The sequence below is a fragment of the Neofelis nebulosa genome, chromosome 6, assembly GCF_028018385.1.
Source record: "Neofelis nebulosa isolate mNeoNeb1 chromosome 6, mNeoNeb1.pri, whole genome shotgun sequence".
Taxonomy (NCBI): domain Eukaryota; kingdom Metazoa; phylum Chordata; class Mammalia; order Carnivora; family Felidae; genus Neofelis; species Neofelis nebulosa.
The window spans coordinates 6,540,214-6,547,500 of record NC_080787.1 but is presented as its reverse complement, the minus strand read 5'-3'; positions in this window follow the sequence as shown (position 1 = coordinate 6,547,500).

Genomic DNA, 7,287 nt, shown 5'->3' with positions numbered 1-7,287 from the left:
CCCACCACCAAGAGATCACGACCTGAGCCCAGAGCAAGAGGCGGAGGCTTATCGGACTGAGCCACCCAGGCGCCCCCCGCCCCGCATCGTTTTTTATTTTTTATTTTTTTTTAATATTTATTTATTTTTGAGACAGAGAGAGACAGAGCATGAATGGGGGTGGGGGGGGCAGAGAGAGAGGGAGACACAGAATCGGAAACAGGCTCCAGGCTCTGAGCCATCCACCCAGATGCCTGACGCAGGGCTCGAACTCACGGACCGCGAGATCGTGACCTGAGCCGAAGTCCGACGCTCAACCGACTGAGCCACCCAGGCGCCCCAGCATCGTTTTTTAAAAGAAGGGCCACCCTTCCAAGATAAAAGCCTAAATCTGAAATATTACTTTAAAGTTAATTGTTAACATTCTGTCATGAAGTTTTGATAGTCAAGTTTAAAAGACAGTATTACCGTGCAGCTCTGTCGGCCACTAGCTTATTTCTGAAGCGACTCTAGTGCGCAGGAGGCTGCCCCCTGCTTTTCACCTAACATTGAATCTCATTTGTCTCTCTTCTTCAGAGACAAACTATTCCTTTTTTATGGAGGAAATATGATTCATCATGATAAGAACTATGAAGGCACTGAGAGCAATCAGCGTGGGCAGGGCTTGAAGGGCTCCGAACCGTGGGAGAAGGGAAACAGGACCCGAGGTGCACAAGGGCATCCCCTTGAGGACACGTGCTATTTCCCAGCATTTTGGAATAGATGTCAAGTGCAAAGATGTAGATGCACTGGGCCGGGGAGACCTAGAACCCGAGGGACAAAGTTCTGGTGGTGAGGGAACCACGGAGAAGGAGCTCGAATTTCTATGTATTCTTCTTATGTCATTGACAAATCCCTCAACTGCACACACACACACAGGAAGATGTTCCAAAACTCTGTCGGAAAGAGCAGCTGGAAGGCCAATAATGTTCTCTAGAGATTCAGCAGGCGTATACTTCTGGGGGACACAGAGGTTAAAGTTCACGCCTCTCCCAGTTGGAGGGAACTTGGTTAAGAGTACTGTTATTTGAGACTTCAGAAGCATTTCCCCTTAGCAGTAAGTGACAAACCCTAGTCATAAGAACCACACAAAAGGAGTGACGGCTATGTCTTTAGCTTAAAGGAACACTAACATAGACCAACCATAACAAAGGTTCAATCTTATGTACTTCAGAAGGACTACCAGAAAACTCTGAATGTTTGAAAAGAAAGCAATACACATCTATGTAGTCCATGGGTCAAAGAAGATAACAAAATGGAAATCTAAAATTTTTTTGAGCTGAATAGTAATGAAATGCATTATATTCTTATTTGTCTGATGTAGCTAGAGACATTTTTAGAGGGAAATTTTTATTTTTTTATTTTTACATATTTTTAAATGTCTATTATTTTTGAGACACACACACACACAGCACGAGCAGGGGAGGAGCAGAGAGAGGAGGAGACACAGAATCTGAAGCAGGCTCCAGGCTCCGAGCTGTCAGCGCAGAGCCCAATGCAGGGCTCGAACTCACGAGCTGCAAGACCATGACCCGAGCCGAAGTCCAACACTTAAATGACAGAGCCACCCAGGCCCTCCCCCCCCAAATTTTTATTTTTGACTGCAGGTATTAGAACAAGACAAAGGTTGAAAATAAGTGATTTAACTTTTTAATTTTATGGCTCAGCAAGCCATAAAACGTGGGGAATTTAAATGCACAAAGTAGAAGGCTCTAAAAAAATAAGTGCAAAAATCAATCAATGGAAAACAGACATCCATCAGAGAAAATCAACAAAGTAAAAAAGCTGGCTCTGAAAAGAATGATAAAATCGATACACCCTGAACAAGACTAATCAAAAAGACGATAAGATAAACACACAAGATACCAGCAGTAGGAATGAAATAGATGATATTCATATATATCCTAAATATATTTTGAAAACAAGAAAGAGGCATTATAAACATCTTTATGTCAATACATGAGACGTGTTCAATGAAATGGATACATTCCTGGAAAAACACAATTTACCACAACTGACACAAAAAGCAATAGGAAACGGAATTGTCCTATTCCTATTAAAGAGATTGAATCCATAATTTACTCACCGTGTCCGGGGTGCCTGAGTGGCTCAGTCGGTTGAGCATCTGACTTTGGCTCAGGTCACGATCTCATGGTCTGTGAGTTTGAGCCCCGAGTGGGGCTCTGTACTGACAGCTCAGAGCCTGGAGTCTGCTTCGGATACTGTGCCTCCCTCTCTCTCTCCTGTTCGTGCTCTGTCTCTCTCTCTCTCTCTCTCTGTCAAAAGTCAATAAACATGAACAAAAAATTTTTTTTAAATAAAGAGATTGAATCCACAATTTAAAAATTCACTCATATAAACTTCCAGGAGTAGATAGATTCATTTGTAATTTTTCTATGCAAAGAGAGATGAAATCAATCCTACTGAAATCTTACAGAAAAAAAAACATCTTTCAACTCATTATATGAGACCAACATAACTGTGATCCAGAACCTGAAAAGACATTATAAGAACAGCATATTACAGGCCAGTATCTCTTATAAACAGAAGTGAAGCTCAAAACTGTTAACTAAGATAAAAGCAAAGCAAATCAAGCATATTTTTTGAAAAAGCTGAAACATCATGATCAAATGGACTTTATTCTAGAAATTCAAGATTGGCTTAACATTTTTAAAATGTAATTTACCGCATCAATAAAATAAATGTAAGAACCAATGATCATCTTATTAAACACAGAAAAAACATTTGATAAAATTCAACATCAATTCATGATAAAAACCCAAAAAATGCCAAATAGAGGGGAATTTCTTTAGTCTACCTAAAACAATAAAATAATACCTACACTGAACCCAGTCTGGGAACATGACCAAGATGTCTATATTATTTCTTTTACTCAACATGGTTCTGGAAGTAAAATCTAGTGCAATAAAACAAGAACAGAATAGGAGTCCCTGGGTGGCTCAGTTGGTTGAGCGCCCGACTTCACTCAGGTCATGATCTCATAGCTTGTGAGTTCAAGCCCCACGTTAGGCTCTGTGCTGACGGCTTGGATCCTGGAGTCTGCCTCCCTCTCTCTCTGCTCCAACCCGCTTGCGCTCTGTCTCTTTCTCAAAAATAAATAAACATTAAAAAAATTTTTTTTAAACACAAGACAAGAATAATTGATATTAATACTGGGAAATGAAACCTTCCATTATTATGAATGTACAAAACTGAGAAGAATCTAAAAATTACTGGAATTAGTTAAATGAATTTGGTTACTTTCGTTACTATTCAGAAGGTTATTGCCTTTGTGGTCAATGTGCAAAATGTCAAACGTGTGAATATATTCTAGCAATAAACAAGTGAAATATAGAATTTTCTAAATTCCATTTCAATAGCATTACAAACATTACCTAGGAATAAGTCTGACAAAACTGTGCAAGAAGACTCCATCAGAAACTACAAGACATTACTGGGCTACATTAAAGAAGACCTAAGCAAGTGATCTCTTTTGCATATGGGATGACTCAAGAGTGTTAGGATGTCAAATCATCTTAAATTACTCAGCAGATTCAATGAAATCCAAATCCAAATCTCAGAAAGTATTTTTGTAGAAACGGGCTCTAGTGCAAAGGAACTTGCAAAGTCAAGTCAATATTGAAGAAGATAAACTAAGCTAGAACAATTATGCTGCCAACTCACAAAATAGGTCCTAGGTAAATTTAGTCAAGCAAGGGTGGTCTTTTTCATAATGATACAACATCTTGATAGAATTAAATGAACCTTGACTTCCTAATTCTCATTATAAATGCATTACAAACAAAACTATTTTGTGATAAACCTTCATGTGAAAGAAAAAACAACCCAGTTTCTAGAAGAAAACAGAGCAGAATATCTTCATGGACTTGGGCTAGAGAAAGATTCCTCAAATGGGACCAATTGAGTCATAAAATAAGAAGTTGAAGAGTTGGACACTTCAAATAAGGATGTATTGGTTGCAAAAGACACCCATGAAAAAAGCAAAAACAAAGCCTTGAAATGGGAGGAGGTATCTGGGATCTGTATGTATATTATCCATCCATCCATCAAATGACTAATATCCATATATATATACGTGTATATATATATATATATATACACGTATATATGAAGAACCTCTACGAATAAATAAGAGTAGACAACTCAACTTGAAAGTGGGCAACAGGGGCGCCTGGGTGGCTCAGTTGGTTAAGCGTCCAACTGCAGCTCAAGGTCATGATCCTGCAGTTTGTGAGTTTGAGCCCTGTGTTGGGCCTCTGTGCTGACAGCTCAGAGCCTGGAGCCTGCTTTGGATTCCATGCGCCCCTCTCTCTCTGCCTCTCCCCTGCTTGTGCCCTGTCTCTCTCTCTCAAAAATGAGTAAACATTACAAAAAGAAAAAGAAAATGGGCAACAGGCTTGGCAGACATTTTGTTAAAAATATTCAAAATGGGGGCGCCTGGGTGGTTCAGTCGGTTAAGCATCCGACTTCGGCTCAGGTCATGATCTCACGGTCTGTGAGTTCGAGCCCCGCGTCGGGCTCTGTGCTGACAGCTCAGAGCCTGGAGCCTGTTTCAGATTCTGTGTCTCCCTCTTTCTCTCTCCTCCCCTGCTCATGCTCTTTCTCCTCTCAAAAATAAATAAATGTTAAAAAAAATTTTTTTTTAATATTCAAAATGGTCAATAAGCATATAAAAAGGCACTCAACATCATGACTCACCAGAGGAATGCAAATCGAAACCAAAATTAGATAGCACTATACACCCATGAGAATGTCTAAAATTTAAAATTCTAAGCATAAAAACTAGTGGTAAGAGCATTTTCATGTTGCTAGTAGGAGTATAAATTCGTGTAACCACTTGGAAAAAATGTTTCACCGTGCCTACAAAAGTTACACATAATATTCTTGTGACCCAGATATTATCCTACTTGACCATATAACCAACACAAAGAGCGTGTAAGCGCATGTTTGTAGCAACATCATTTGTGATAGTCAAAGTCTAAACCACCTAAATGTACTGTCAGTGGCAGAATGGAAATGTGGAATAGTATACAGCCATTATAAGGAATAACTACTGATAAACACAGCAACATGGCCAAGCCTCACAGATACGATGTCACTCAAAAAAACACCTAGAAGAGTGTCCATCTCCACTTATAAGAAGTACGAAAACAGCAAAATTAATATATGACGATAGAGTGCTTGTCCTTGGAGGGAGGGTACACACGGACAGGGATGAGACTAATGAGAGCCTTCTACACTGCTGAAAACATTCTGTATCTTGATCGTGGTGATTGTCATACAGGTATATGTACATGCGAAGGCTGATCAAGCTATATAATTTTAAGATTTGTGGTCTTTACAGTATGTAAGTTATACCTAAATTGAGAAAATGAAAAAAATTAAGGCAAAATAAGGATGGTCTTCACTCACTAAGGAAGGAAAGCAGGGAGAATGCCTCATTAGCAGATATGCATGACAAGACATGATAAAGGGCGAGGTGCTGGGTGACTCAGTCGGTTCAGCACCCAACTCTCGACTTCGGCCCAGGTCATGATGTCATGGTCGTGAGATCAAGCCCCATGTAGGGCTCCACACTGAGCATGAAGCCTGGTCGGGATTCTCTCTCTGTCCCTGTCCTGCTCATGCTCTCTCAAAAAAAAAAAAAAAGTTCCAATTTCAATAAGCATCAAAAATGTCAACTGCCTAGCAGTAAATCTAATAAAAGATGAGCAAGATATCTATACTAAAATCCTGTATTCATCCAGAAGAAGGTGAATAATATAAATACTTATCGATTTAAAAAGGGTCAAGGGAGCAGGAATGGGAGGACAGAGAACAAACTGGCAAAGTTGAGAGAACTGGAAACAAAACTAAGTAACTACTTATCTTTAATGCTCGTAGACTAAATATTTCAATTATAAGACAGATCATCATAACGGGAAAAAAATTTACCCAAAACGATATGCTTTTTATAAGGCACACAGTTTAAACATATGGATTTTTAAAAAAGAATTGAAGTAAAAACATGGAAGACACAGAACAAAGAACAACAACGAAAACTGACCCAAACCACTTTAATGATAATAATTTGAATTTGTAGCCTTTAAGAAAGAAGCATTACTAAAAATAATGAGGCTATTTCATAACCTCCGGGGTCAATTTAGTAAGAAAATATTACACTATATTTGTACGGGCATAATAACAGCTTCAAAGTACAGAATGCAAAAGATGGACAGAGCTAAATGAAGATACACAAAAATCCATAATCACAGTTGATATTTCAACACCTCTGTACAAATAACAAATGGGACTTAGAGAAAAATTTAGTATGGAAAATTAAGTAAAATTTAGTGAGGAAATTTTAGGCAACTGGATCAATACGATACCCAACTGCAGAACACCTGAGCTTTTGGGGGACACAGGAGACACTGAGCAAAATGACTACAGGCGAAGCATCACGCAAGTCTCAACAAGTTTCAGGAGACAGAGATCAAGCAGAACAGGTCCAGCGCTGTAAAATTAAATAAAAACCAATGTCAAGAACATCAACAAGTGGAAAATCCTCAAATGTTACAAAATCAAGTAACGGAACTGAATTTACAAAATAACCCTGTGGGTCAAATAAGTTTAAAAAATTGTAAACGATTTTTAACTGCATGATAATGAAAACCGGATCTATAACGTCTTGTGACAAGAAGCTACAACAGCACTTGAAGTCTAATCGTTAGCTCCAAATCTACACATTAACAGAGAAGAAAAATGGAAAGGTAATGATCGAAGCTTTCATCTCAAGAATCGAGTTTTAACAATCCAGTAAATTAAATCTTTAAAAGTCTCAAGGAAAAAACAATAGTAAGTGTGATACCCGCTGAAAAAGACTAGAGGAAATAGAACAAAAATTTGCTTTTCACATAGTAAAATTGTTACCTCAAATCAAGACTATTTTTTAAAAATTTTTTTAATGTTCATTTATTTTTGAGAGGGAGAGAGACAGGGTGTGGGCAGGGGAGGGGCAGAAAGGGAGAGGGAGACACAGAATCCAAAGTGGGCTCCAGGCTCTGAGCTGTCAGCACAGAGCCCGACGCGGGGCTCAAACCCACGAATCGTGAGATCGTGACCTGAGCCAGAGTCGGACGCCCAACCGACTGAGCCACCCAGGCGCCCCAAATCCAGACTATTTTTAAGGAGGAAAAAGTATAAAAGGGGGACGACATTAAAGATCTTACTGATATCAAGATCAGAGTGAAAAGATAAAATGAATAATTC